The sequence below is a fragment of the Perna viridis genome, chromosome 15 (genome assembly GCF_037379345.1).
Source record: "Perna viridis isolate PV_CMFRI_1.1 ecotype Kerala chromosome 15, ASM3737934v1, whole genome shotgun sequence".
NCBI classification, from domain to species: Eukaryota; Metazoa; Mollusca; class Bivalvia; order Mytilida; family Mytilidae; genus Perna; species Perna viridis.
Genome location: NC_142459.1, coordinates 22,974,543 through 22,989,606, shown reverse-complemented (window position 1 = coordinate 22,989,606; position 15,064 = coordinate 22,974,543). Strand labels below are relative to the sequence as shown.

Below are 15,064 nucleotides of genomic sequence, written 5' to 3'. Positions count from 1 at the left end.
TTTTCATGCCGCAGATGGATACATCGTAACGATCCACGAGTTCATGGTGACGGCGATAAAACTTTTGTAGTGATGACTTCAATCTTGTAGCAACATAACACTGCTGCAGAAGCCTATTTGTTAGAATTCTAGCGCGAAAAAAAGTCTGCGTAGTCTCGGCAAGCTCTGCCATGTTCGAGTTGTGATAAGAGCACTCCATGCTCAGGTGCTGAAGGAGTGTTGCCACAGAGGAAAGGAAAGTTGACAATTTTGAATGAAAGGTCATCACGTTGGTCGTAAAGTTTTTTCAATAGTTTTCCTTTACGATCGATTTCTATAAGATAAGATATGAGGCCGACTTCACCGTGTCTGTAGTATCCTTTATCTTAAGTTCTATGAGGTAGATGCGCTGTATCAAATCCCCAAAATTAGGATTGTTTAAAGATAATACGTCATCTATATAGCGGAAACTGAGATTAAAGGATCTAGCTAAACGATATTATTTCTTTCGGATCAGATCAGCTATAAAGTCAGCCTCATAAGAGTTAAGGAATAAGTCAGCAACTATAGTAGCACAATAAGTTCCAATTGGAATGCCGACCGTTTGTTGAAAAACGCGTCCACAACACTGGACAAATATATTGTCGATTAAAAATTCCAGCATTTTGTAAACATCTTCTTCTGTATATTTGGAAGATGATTTTGAATTATTTCATACAAAGTATTTGAGATATCTCTACCAAGAACTATATATTTGTATCTAGGTATACCACCTTTTTTGAAACACAAAACAACGATGTATAATGTTTTAAGTCGGGATTTTAGCTGAATATGTGGAATAGAAGTACACCATGTTGACAAATTATAGGTTTTAATGCTATTATATTCTGATAATAGTCTTAACCTGATTGTCTACAAAAGATCGTTCGAATTTGTCAGGATCCAAATTGAATTAACACCACTACTGGAGTAACAAGTGTTGTGGTAGAACTGCAAACCCTCTTTGACAGCTGTGAGTATAGAAGTTAAAAGTTTTGAAAGAGGTTTGATGGTACATTTTGCAGATCCAGCTATGTAACGTTGTCTGTATGGATTCTTGTGGAGTTTAGGAATCCAGTACATAGATGGTAAATCACAGTCATCGTAGAGAGACCAAAAGAGGATAGCACAGATATATGATTTTCCACAATTTCTTCTTTGGAGAGTGTGGTAACAGTATAGGTCTTATCACTGCTATTATTTTCTACGTATACCTCTGATAATAAACATTGGATGTAGAATGTTTTCCAGACAAACTAACTGGTACGACAACATATTTGTTATGCATAGTAGACAATTTTTTTGCTACATCAGGGCCCTTGAAAACTGATGTAGCATTGGCACTTATTACCTACTTAAAAAACTCTCATCCGTTTCAAAATTAAGGACCTCACGGCCTTTAACCACTCTGAGAGGGAATCAATGTCTTCTTGTTTTCTTTTTATCCATTTTCTTGCATAGTTCTCCACGGCATCCATCAGAAATTTAAAGTTATAATTCCAATCGATGGAGCGTGGTTCACGGTACTTAGGACCTTTAGAAAGGATATTATATAGTGATTCGTTTTCGATAATGGTTAAATCCCCCCTATAACGACCTGACCAGAAGGACCATAATTGAATGGAGAGTTTTTGCAAGAACAGTCGGGAGGTTCTGCAATAGCCTTTTATAATTGAAAATGTTGGATGCAATGGATGAAGTATAGGAATATGAAATAATTGATATGGATTTGTCTTTGAAATATGGGGTAATTTTGTTGGTAACATTTTTGTGATGGAGGATGTCAGCCAAATTAATTGCATCTAAACCTTTGTTGACAAACGGTAGTGGCAGAAATGGTCGTTTTTCTTCATCTTGACTTTTCACATAAACTGGTTTAAAGAGTCTGTGGAAACCAATATCTAAATTTATGGTAACAAGTCTGTATAATGATAAGTTAGGATCATAAACATGAGTGTCAAGACTTGTTTTGTAAAGAGAGTGTAGTAGAGTGAGAGGTATAGAATAGAGCTTGATTCTAATGTGATGAAGTCCCAGAGGTATCATGAAACGTATCATTACATGTACACATTATTGGTTACTGTAATCAAATGATTTAAACTTGTTCGTCATGACAACATTTTTGCTTTATATCAAACCTCGTCCTTAAAAAGTCTCCAGTGATCATATTTTGACAACTATAACCAGTAATTAGATATAACGTTTATATGACAACTGTAAACGTAGTAATTTTTCGGTGTAACAAATTTAAACAACGCATAAAATACCCGGGGCATTGCTTTTTAACACTTTGTTCAGGCTTTTCAGTTATCTGAAACTGCGAAAAATTGATACACAAGAATATGTCCGCCTGACAGAATCCGTGAAAAAATTATCAACCGCAAAAATGTATACGTTTACAGTATATTATATATGCAGTTGAGAAGGGATGTCTTTTAGTGTAAGGTTTTCTCACTTACTTTTCTTTACAGTTAGAAATATTGAAACAGTTATACAAGTAAAAGAACCAAATGTAATGTCATATTTGAAGAACGATATGATAATGTTAATAAACAAATTAAGTGTAAGCCTATGTAAGAACCGGGCAATGGGTGAAACATGGTATGAAAAAGCCAGCATTTTGAAAGTTGAATTAAAAAATTGGCATCTTCAGAATCAATGAAAACATGCACGATTTTCAATATCATTTTGGTAAATTGAGTTATGATTTCATTACGATGCACTGAAGATAAACATTTCAAGGGCAGATAAATTTGTAAAAAAAAAACCAATTTTCTAGCAAATCCAGTGATGCAGAGATCAAATAATGGACCTTTCAAATAGGAAAGGCATCCTTCAGTGAAATCATATTGGTGGGGTTTTGACATGTATGTTTATGATTTTTCCCCCATTTTGCCTGATTCTTGAAATAACTTACAATAAAAACGTGCACTTTGTTCTCAGGACAGCCATCAATTATATGACATGTATAAACGATTACCTATAGTCACCAGACATCTCATCACAAACAAAACTCAATTGTGCACTTTTAAATCGACTATTAACGAATAAATTAATATTGATTGTTAATTATGATCTATTTTTTTCCAAAATTATGATACCGACAACTGCACAACTGCATAAACAACAAAGCATTATACATATAATAACAGGCATGTTACAAATCGTGCATTGACTTGTTTTAAAAATCAATGTAACTCATTGTTGTCTTTTGTTTCTTTTCTAAATTTCTCATTTGTTAATAAAATATAAAATTCGTATTAAAGGTTTATTTGTTTGTAAGAGAGCATTTTTATTCAATTGAAAATAGTATGATTGCTCTTTTAAACCGTCTGATATGGATCAATTATATGCATTTTTAATTGTTTTGAAATAAAATATGTTTTGATCATATTATATGTATATGAATATTCATATTTGTTCCGGTAGAAACCTAAGTACCACATTTTAAAGTTGCCATGACGTTTCTTGCTGTTATTGTGATTCTCTCTCTGATCCTCGATGTATCGCCGGTTGTAAGTAAGTATTTATTACAAATTATAAACAATAAATGCATGTGCATTTTTGTAAGGCAAACGATGGAGAAATGTCTGTATTATTGAAATAATACTGATTTTCTTGTTTAGTGGAAGGAACTGATAAGTCTTCCACTTAAGAATTGAAACATTCACTAAACAGTATGTATATTCATCTTCAATTTCAACATTTGAAATAATTAAAGATATATTTTGTTTCATGCTATAAAACGTTGATAATAGTTCCCCGATTTCAATGTTCTCATTCTTAAGCCAAGCTAACGACTGCACATGCATTTGTTTTCTAATTCCTTACTAATTTCGACCATACCAAAATAGGTACTGCAATCAAATTAGACACGATTAGTATATTGGCTCAAATGACTTTTATGACTTTTCAGTGGAAAATAGCGTGTATACATTCACAGTTTACCTTTCAAAATTATTCAAGGTAAAACGCATTGTTGGTCAATATAATTACAAGTAACCCCATAGAGCATTTTTTACTGTTTGATCAGCGTACTTATATTTAATACTTTTAAGACTTTATATGCATGTTTTAGTATTTAATTTTGCGACAAAGATGGAGATGCAATTATGTTTCATGTGTTTAAAAATGTGTTGTTAATAAGCTTATCTAACATCCATGTAGTTGTTGATCAGTAAATAATGTTTTATTAGTCATTAAGGGGAACAGTTCTAATACATAAAACTGTAGTCACAGTCACTGACAAGATAATGATCAGGCATATACAGATTTATCTAACGAAATATCTTTATTTCATCCATTCTTGTTCCGATCCGAAACCACAAAACGAAAGGAAATAAGTTTGAAGTCTTTAGAAAAGGTTAACGACGATTTAAACTAATTTCTCGGGAAAGGGTGCTGCTATTTTTTATTTATGCTTGTTATATTGTTATATTGTTTTCATTTTTGAACTATATGTCGTATTATTCAAAGAAATATTCAAATAGACGCTTGTTACATGTATAAGATGTAAGTGGTCTGCATTACAATACGGATGAAGTTTGTATCATTTTAAGGTATTGCATATAAAGGCGCCTTTATTAAAGTGTGTCGTAAATGTTTTTCATGTTGTAATTTTCTAAAATTTGATATCAAAGGTCTACATTAAAAGGTCAGTAGAGTAACACAACTTGTAACAAATTTATAAATATGGAAGACTTAAAATAGATCAGAGAGTTATAATGTCAGCCAGGTTGGATAGTCTGTTGGTCAGTATATTTAACTACTTTACAAATATTACAATTTAAATATTACAATTTCGAAATGATCAGTGTTTGTACACACGCACTGGTTTCCAAACAAGCATTTTATATAAGCAGATAAAGAGTTATGAAGTACAAGCCATTCATTTGAATCGTCTAGAGATATATTTAAGAAAAAAAAAGCTGTAGAGAACAGTTTTAGAACTTATATTCTCTTCCCTAAATAATATTCTAAAACCACGTGTAAATAAAATCTAATAATTGTACAAAATGTTTCTCCACACATTATTATACGCATTTTGCCTGATTCTTAGACCGCGAAATACTTACCTAGCTTAGATTGAAAACATTTATATCATGTTTACATGTACCTGTTAATAAAACTTTCTATCACTATGAACCTTATAGCATAAAACTTTTAGCATTGTTGTCGTATCAAGCTGAACTTGGTAGAAAAGTATTTTATGAGTGGTTCTCTTTCAATTTATGTTGCTAAGAATATTCTTAATTTTATCATAAATCATTCATATCTAAGCAAGAATAACTGGATATTTTATTTTACCAAGAGTTTATTTATCTATAGAGGTCAATGTACAAAGCAAAGATTTCAAAATAAATATAATTAACAAATGGAAATCGGTATGTTCGATTCGATTCTAAAAGTCATCCTTTTATCGTTTGTAGCTTCATTGAGAACAGGATGATCAATTTGATACTGAGCGCTATGCCGTGCCTTTCTTCTTTACAAAATCTATCATCACATATCTTGATACGTTGATTTTATTTTAATTTGTTTATATAAGTGTAAAATGCCATCAAATGCAAAGACCAATGTACATGGAGACATAATGACCACAAGTAAATACATGTATTGTAATGGACGGTCAATTCAGAGTCCTACAATCATTCTAAACACAAAAGTTACGATTTAAAAATAAAATGGTTAATACATATAGCTTACCGAAGTCAATATGTTTATAAATAGAAAATTGTCATATATTGTAGACATCGGAAAAAATATAGATTTCGTTTTAGATGTTATAAGACATTATTGTCACTTTCTTTTTTAGCAGATTGCACTCAAATTTTCTACAATATATTGATAACTATCGATAATAAGAAAATTTACCAATAGATTAAAAAGTTATATATCGATAAATTTGGCATTCGTTTCTAAAAAGATTTCTGATTTCTTTGGAAAACTGCTTCGACAGACTGTATTTGAATACCAAACTTTGTATGTATATTGGGGTCAATAATCCAAACAAATTCGCGAAACAAAATCCCTTGCGTCCCGGCCACCATTTTCAAAATGGCCGCCAACGCAGTCAAAAATTTAAAGTTGTCCGATACAAATTGATATCCAGGTTGTTTTACCCGTCCCGATAAATAATCTGAGGTTCAATTGGCAATTTGAGCAACTTATCGGCCTCCATTTTCACAGGCACATTTTAATCCTTACTGTTATTCCCATTAAGATAAAGATAACAAATGATAGAACAGATATTTGATAAAATATATAACCTGCCAGTCAGGTTGTTCTTGTTTATTCCTTCTTCATCCTGTTAACCAGTCCCGTCAGGGATGTACACACATTGGTTATTTTATTTACTTATTGTTTATTTGTTTGGTTTTGAAATAAAGCATTTGTTTCAGGTCCACTTATTTCCTTTAAAAGATCCAAAAGAGGTAAGTAGACATTGTATTGTTTGATTTGTTAAACTGTACACACTTTAACAGACAACGTTCATTAAATAAATCGCTCTACTGTCATATCTAGCAGAGACAATAACAGAGGTGTTACTGTCTGCCTGTACTTCGAACCATCGTAAAAAGATGAGTTTCCATGTACTTGAAAGGAATTTCTATTAATAGGATATGTGTCTGAGATAACCTAATCCATCATAAATGTCGTGTTTTTATTCATCTATCGTATCTTCTGTCAAATTCAATGGAACCATGAAACAAATAAAATTTAATCGTTACTATTTTTACATGGCTGAAATGAATTTTTAATACCACTGACATGCACTTCAAGTAAAGAGAAATTAACGAACCCGGATAAAATTACAATTGCAATAATTTTACATACAAATGACCCATTTACAAGCTTTTCACGTTAAATATTGATTGATTGATAGGTGTTTAACGCCCAAACAGTTACATTTCAGCCTCATGGTAAAAATCAAATTTAAGTACAATCTTCATAACATTCCGACACTGTCTTTGATAAGGTTATTCATGGGGAAGAAAAAAACACCAAACAAACGAGGCTTTTTCAGTCTGCATATGTTATATTTCCTCTTAAAAATCTTTTCTGCATTCTAATTTGCACTTTTTAGAAGATCATACATTCATCTCCCATTAAAATCAACCAAATGAAGCTACGTGAAGAACGATAACTCTTCCAAAGTGCAAATCTAATGTTCAATTTATATAATTCTCAAAAGCGCAACAACCAAATGATAAACTAAGACTGGTTATCAGTAACTGTTTTTGAATAAGAAATAAACCTTAATTTGGTGGGCATTTGACATGCATGAATCGCCTTCTGTCTGATATTTAGAAAAAAAACTCTACTTAATCACAAACAACCCTAATAAGTAAATTGTAGTATTTAATCGGTGAATGTATCACCAAAATGTGGAATACCTTCAACATTTTGGCTGATTTTTGCAACAGACCTGTACAGATGTAAAACATTGTTGTATTAACTAAAACGATTTATAAATGTTAGTTTTGTTCATTCAGCTCCAATAAATCTGGATAAAGATGACAATACAAGATTTGGCAGACTTAATTTTGTTGCTGGTAAGAAATATTTTTTTGTTTTTTTTAGGAAAAACTTATACTATTTACTGAGTGCTAATGAAATCGCAACACCTACATATCTTTAAATATATATGCATTCAAAAACTTAACAATTTAGCAGACAATACATATTGAAAATTAAACGTCTTCAGCAACACATCACAGTCCTCTCGACTAAAAAAGATATTAAGGAAGGCGGTCAAGACACCATTGTCATAAGCACAATGCAGATGCAAACTGACAGTGTCAATATCTGATGTGTTCACCGTTTGCTGCCTTCAAGCGCTCACAATCGCAACATTGAACTTATCAGGCTTTGAATACGAGCTTGAGGCATGTTTTCTACTCATATTGAAGTCCAGCTACAAGTTAGCGCAACGTGATTGGCTGTGGCTGACGGTGCCTTACAACACGTCCAAACTGGTCCCACTAGTACTCGATGGGATTCAAATATGGGGAAAACGCTGGCCACGGAAGTGTTCGTACATTATTCCCATTCTGAAATTTCGTAGTGATCGTGGTACATGTGCACGTTCATTGTCCTGCTGTAAAATGTCAACATCCTAATGTGTACGAAGGATCGGCACAACTGTAGTTGGTAACACCTCATCAAGATAACGTGACGTTAAATTTCTATTAGCAACTACAAAGGGGCTATTTGGTTCAAGGAAATGCCATCCCACACCATGAAACTTCCACCACCCCAGCAATCAGTCTGTTATACACAGGGATCCGTATAGCGTTCACCTCTTCGTCTCCAAATCAATATACGTCCATTCCTATGGCGAAGATTAAATATAGATTTGTCCGTGAACAGAACGGATGCGCCTGCGAGCTCACCTTTGGCGCTGCTGGGTCCATATAAGGCAATTTCCACGTCGTTGAGGAGATAACATGTTTCCACGCAATGGCCAACGTGCCCTCAGACCAAAGGTCGTTAAACGGCGTAGTACTGTAACGGCTCTTATACGTCTGCAGGGCTGCTAATTGATCTACGAGCGGAGTGAACCGGTACCTGAGATGCTAGAGACGAATAAAGGGATGTTGTGGGTCAATCGTGACTTTCTGTCCTTTATGATATGGGAGATCGTTCAGAGATCCAGTTTGTCGATGACGCTGAAAAAACCTGGTGATAATTGAAGGCAAACAATTCATTCGTTTGGCAATTTCAGGTCTGGAAAGCCTTCTGCAACAATACCTCGAACTTCATGTCGCTGGTTGTCTGAAAACCTAGGCATTGACAGATAAACAGAAAAGCAGATGAATGTAATGACATGCAGAAAATCTAAAATTTTCGTCAAGCTTTTGAAAACATCAGTTACAAGATCAATCATATATACATTCGTGCCAAATTGTCTTGCCCGTGCACAATATATAGTGGTGAATTGAACAGGTTTTTGAAAACCATTCATGCGAATCATTATCGATATCGCATTTTATTTTCAGTTCTGAACAAATATACTAAAGTCTTTTTTTATTGTATAACTTCGCAAAAAATAAGTGTTGCGTTTTTAAAGGCGCCCAGTATACATAATAATTAGATTTAAAGTCATTAAATGAAAAGCTGAAGTTTAATTAGATCAATACTGTTACGTGTACGTTCATATACCCATAGCTATGAGCTCATAAGGCTTATGCATCCCTACTCTGTTGATAAGTTAATGATCAAAATATGTTCTTTTTGAATGGGTGTTATATTTATTCATTATGAATTGTAAAATTTCCTTCGAATTTATTTTCTTCCCGCATAGAAATGGTCCGATATAATAGAAAACAAAACTAAACAACCTTTAATATATTGATGAATTTTACTCCCTTGTGTCAAATAATGACACAGAGATCATGCTTTGCTATGGAAACTTGAAGAAGAAGGCGATAGTAAAGGTTAACTATCTTCAAGAAAAAAATTTGAAACATTAAAATAACTGTATAGTAAATAACTTATTTTAAACAAAGAATGTTTGATTTTCTGATCGTTCTTTAATTTCTCTAAATCTTTTCAACCAGTACAACAACATGTATAGGGAAATATTCACGAACTGAGGAACATTTCTTACAGGTCACCTGGAGTCCTTTAAAAGAGTAAAGAGAGGTTAGTCGACATTAAATTGAAAAAAAGAACATTGCAACTGCATACACTTCGTTACTCTAAAGTAAAAGTTCCACTTGATTGCTGACCAACGACTAAGGACTAACGACAGTGTCATGCTTTTTACCTATCAAAGCCTCAATCTGTAATGTTTATTACCAATAGACTGCGTAGAATCGCTATGGAAGGCAGTTAAGAGTAACAACAAAATTATTGAACACTAATCGGATTCATAATAAAGTCAAGTCCAAAACAAAATTCGGCAAAATAGATCTTAAACCAACGCAAAAACTGGTACCAAAACCGTCTTGACTTCATACAGGCATTTCAAACCAAAATTAAATATAGGATTTACAGTGCGCTAAACATCCCTCTTTAATTGCGGCGCGAATATGTCAGTGATGATTAAAAGGCGTTTCCATGCCATTGTTATAAAAAATAAATCAGCGGTCACATCAGCACATAGAACAATTCACATAAAATCAATCATTACTCATTATTCATGAAGAAACTGAGTATTTGTAAACCTGTGACCGATATCTAAAAAAGAAGAAGATGATAAAACACATTTTAAGACCCATTTCCCCATACCCTGTGTCGGAGTCTGCGGATATTTATGGCACTAAAGGAAATTGGTGTAGTTAATACTTGCTCTAGCGTAGCGAATCAGTTGTGCAATATAAACACCATATGCAGGATATGAATGTATATTGCTGCACAGGTTAGAAAATTGGTATTTTGTGTTTTACATTCGACCTTCTTATTGATAAAACAATTCTGGTATTAAAACTAAATTCTTCACCTTCATCATTAATCTTCGTGCTGATATGACCACAATTGTTAAATTAGATATACAGGTCCAAAAAGATGCAGAACAACTTGTTTTCCTAAGTAACCTTTATCTACAGCTCCGATGTATATATTGACGGTAACCAATTACCAAAAGAAGAGTTGTTCATGGATAAAACCTCATTGATATATTTGTTTGTTAAGTTAAAGTTTAGCATCTTTTAAACTTTTATTCCTTAAGATATTCTGAAAAAATTCTGTCTCGTATGAATATAAAAACATGATAGAACCCTACTCATTTCTCTAATTTACCAGTGGAAGTCCAATTTAATTTTTTTGTGTTTTATATTCGATCTTCTTATTGATAAAACAATTCGCATTGATTCTTCTTATCTGACTTGTTTTCGTACTCAGTTTCTTAAATGAAATATTGGAAACTGAACTTTTTACATACTATCAATCAATTTTCAGTCAGTCTTTTAATGAAGTAAAAATATAAACGATTTTAATGTACAGTTGCATTTTATTTCTTACAGAATCAGTAATTCGAAAAAGACGGTAGAAAAACCCACCAAACAAGCGGGGCTTTTTAAGTCTACATATGCTACACTTTCTCTTAACAATAATCTTTTCTGCATTCTGATTTGCATCTCCCATTAAAATCAATCAAATGAAGCTACGTGAAGAACGATAACTCTTCAGAAGTGCAAATCTAATATACAATTTATATAATTCTCAAAAGCGCAACAATAAATGATAAACTAAGACCGGTTATCAGTAACTGTTTTTGAATAAGAAATAAACCTTATTTTGGTGGGCATTTGACATGCATGAATCGCCTTCTGTCTTATATTTAGAAAAAAAGACTCAACTTAATCACAGACAACTCTAAAGAGTAAATTGTAGTATTTGATCGGTGAATGTATGACCAAGATGTGGAAGACCTTTAGCATTTGGCTGATTTTTGCAACAGACCTGTACAGATATAACACATTATTGTATTAAGGTTAACTAAAACGATTTTTAAATGTTAGTTTTGTTCATTCAGCTCCAATAAATCTGGATAACGATGACAATCCAAGATTTGGCAGACTTAATGTTGCTGCTGGTAAGAAATATATTTTTTTTCTGCCTTTTGTTTGTTTTTTTTTAGGAAAAACTTATAATATATACCTAGTGCCTTGAAAACGTAACACATACATATCGATATATAGATATATCGCAACTCATCACAGTCCTCTCGAATTCAAAACTAATTGAGGAAGGCGGTCACGACACCATTGTCATAAGCACAATACAGATGCAAATTGACAGTGTCAATATCTGATGTATTCACCGTTTGCTGCCTTCAAGCGCTCACAATCGCAACATTGAACCTATCAGGCTTTGAATACGAGCTTGAGGCATGTTTCCTACTCATCTTGAAGTTCAGCTACAAGTTGGCGCAACGTGATTGGCTGTGGCTGACGGCTCCTTATAACACGTCCAAGCTGGTCCCATTAGTATTTGATGGGACTCAAATATAGAGAAAACGCTGTCCACAGAGGTGTTCGTACATTATTTCTATTCAGAAGTTTTTTTATTGATCATGGTACGTGCGCACGTTTATTGTCCTGCTGTAAAATATCAACATCCTAATGAGTAAGAAGAACGGGACAACTGTAGTTGGTAACAACTCATCAAGATAACGCTGAGACGTTAAATTGCTATTAATAACCACAAAGGGCTCTTTGGTTCAAAGAAATGCCACTCCACACCATGAAACTTTCACGACCCCAGCAATCAGTCTCCTGTACACATGGATCCATATAGCGTTCCCCTCTTCGTCTCCAAATCCAAATACGTCCATTCCTATGGCGAAGATTAAATATACATTTGTCCGTGAACTGAATGGATACCCATTGCCTGCGAGCTCACCTTTGGCGCTGCGGGGTCCATAAAAGGCGATTTCCACGTCGTTGAGGATTTAACATGTTTCCACGCAATGGCCAACGTGCCCTCAGACCAAAGTTCTGTAAACGGCGCCGTACTGTATTGTCTCTTATACATATGCCATGCCTGCTAATTGATCTACAAGCGGTTGTAAACTGGTCCCTGAGATGCTAGAGACGAATGAAGCGATCTCTTTTGGTCAATCGTGACTTTCTGTCTTTCAGGACATGGAAAATCGTTCAAAGATCCAGTTTGTCGATGACGCTGAAAAAAAACCTAGTGATAATTGAAGGCGAACAATTCGTTCGTGTGGCAATTTCAGGTCTGGAACGTCCTCCTGCAACAATACCTCGAACTTCATGTCGCTGGTTGTCTGAAAATCTAAGCATTGACAAATGAACAGAAAAGCAGATGAATGTAATGACGTGCAGAAAATTTTAAATCTTCGTCAAGCTTTTGAAAATATCAGTTACTAGATCAATCACATATGCATCCGTACCAAATTTTCTTGCCCGTGCACAATATTATTCATGACGAAACTGAGCATTTTAAACCGAGACCGATATCTAAAAAAAAGAAGATCTTAAAACACCTTTTAAGCCCCATTTCCCAATACCCTGTGTCGGTGTCTGCGGATATTTATGGCATTGAAGGACATTGGTGTAGTTAGTACTTGCTCTAGCTTAGCGAATCAGTCGTGAAAAATAAACACCATTTGCAGGATATGAATGTATATTGCTGCACAGGTAAGGAAAATTTCTGATATTAAAACTAAAGTCATCACTTTCATCATTAATCTTCGTGTTGATATGATCCCATTTGTTATATTCGATATACAGGTCCAAAAAGATGCAGAACAACTTGTTTTCCTGTGTAACCTTTATTTACAGCTCCGATGGATATATTAACGATAACCAATGACCGACAGAATGGTTGTTGATGGATAATACCTCATTGATATATCTGTTTGTAAAGTTAAAGTTTAACATCTTTTAAAGTGTTATTCCTTACAATATTCTGAAGAGATTCTGTCTTGTACGAGTATAAAACATGATAGAACCCTACTCATTTCTCTAATTTACCAGTGGAAGTCCAATTTATTTTTTTTGTGTTTTACATTCGACCTTCTTATTGATAAAACAATTCGTATTGATTCTTCCTATCTGACTTGTTTTCGTACTCAGTTTATTAAATGAAATATTGGAAACTGAACTTTTTACAGACTATCAATCAATTTTCAGTCAGTCTTTTAATGAAGGAAAAAATAGAAGATTTTAATGTACAGTTGTATTATATTTCTTACAGAATCAGACATTAAAAAAAGACGGTAGTTATGGATATGTGTATGCCATATGCTAGATAGTAACAAGAAGTAACAAGAAGGTGTTTTGTCTTCAGTTAATAAATTTTCTGCAATAGTAAATTGAATATTTCATTTATTTCTGAAATTTTAGTATTGAAAATCGTTGACGTTTTTTACCACATAATAACGGCACAAAACCAGCTAAAAACCGCATTACACCTTCGACTGGAATTTAATGAGGTTCTAGACCTCACAATTGGACATTTATTCATAGGTACTAATTACTCTCTCCATTGGTACTAAATTAGGCATTGTTGTTTTCATTTCAAATGAACAACATCGACAGAAAGATATGTTTTCATCAACAAAAATCGCTATTATTTTAGTATTTCATTTACAGAACAATTATTAGTAAACAAGTGTAAATACAACTGAACATTTAAACAATTTCAAAAACGATATTTTGTTGTATTCTCCACTTCGTCGTTCGATGAAAATTCCCAATTTTATGGTAGATGATTGCCTGGGAATTTCGATTTTGAATTGATACAGCGGTTAAAAAAGTATATAGTAATTTTTAATTGAAAGTTGCAGAATTAAACAATATGAAAATAAAGCTGGTCAAGTATTAATTGTAACGAAGATTTTATGGATAATATGGTTCTGGTATCTGCTGTATATAGGGCGTTAATATCATCCTACAACTGTTACTTTCACAGCCACCCTATATATGTCAACAGGAAATATAAACAACGTACATGTTTATACTTAATCTGTTACGATATTACCCGGTTGTTATGAAGAATTGGTCCAAAGGAGAACTCAGTTGGTCATCTAGGAAATCATTATACAGCCACGGGTCTTACCTTTATAATGGTTACAGAAATGAGCGGTACACAGGCAAATATTTTTCACGTGAAATTCATGTTTATCGAGCTTCACATAACATTCATGTGAAATTCACATGAAATTAAAATGATTTAATCATGTGAAATTTACTAAACACGAACTTCATGTGCACATTTCTTGTGAATTTCATGTGAAGGCTCCATTCACCCGAATTTTACGTAAACTCTGTCACTTAGTTTATTGGCTCAATTCAGGTGAAAATCATGTAAAATTCGTGTGAAAATCAGGTAAAATAATTTTGCCTGTGTAACACTTACTGTTTTTGAGTTAAAAAGAATACATATGAAACCGTTTTCGCGCCATTTTAATAGTACCGTTTACAATCTGACATATTTGACTACATGACGATAGGTATGTAGGTTTTGTTTCTTCATATGTAATTTCCTATGATGTCTCAGATATTCATACATTTAATTTTCACAGATTTTGTCTTAATGAATGATTCGTGAACAAATAAAGATTTATACA

General features: G+C 33.4%; 1 long non-coding RNA gene across 2 annotated transcripts; it reads left to right on the top strand.

Moving 5' to 3' along the window:
* The first annotated feature begins 3,372 nt into the window (after positions 1 to 3,372).
* Positions 3,373 to 13,807, top strand: LOC148597506 (uncharacterized). 2 transcript variants are annotated; one of them, XR_015919145.1, is made up of 6 exons: positions 3,381 to 3,537; positions 6,420 to 6,452; positions 7,515 to 7,574; positions 9,634 to 9,666; positions 11,501 to 11,560; positions 13,690 to 13,807. It is a non-coding gene; the product is annotated as an uncharacterized LOC148597506 (long non-coding RNA). The 2 variants fall into 2 exon arrangements; XR_015919146.1 differs by lacking the exons at positions 11,501 to 11,560; positions 13,690 to 13,807 and adding an exon at positions 11,310 to 11,466 and having other exon boundaries at positions 3,373 to 3,537.
* Positions 13,808 to 15,064: the final 1,257 nt, after the last annotated feature.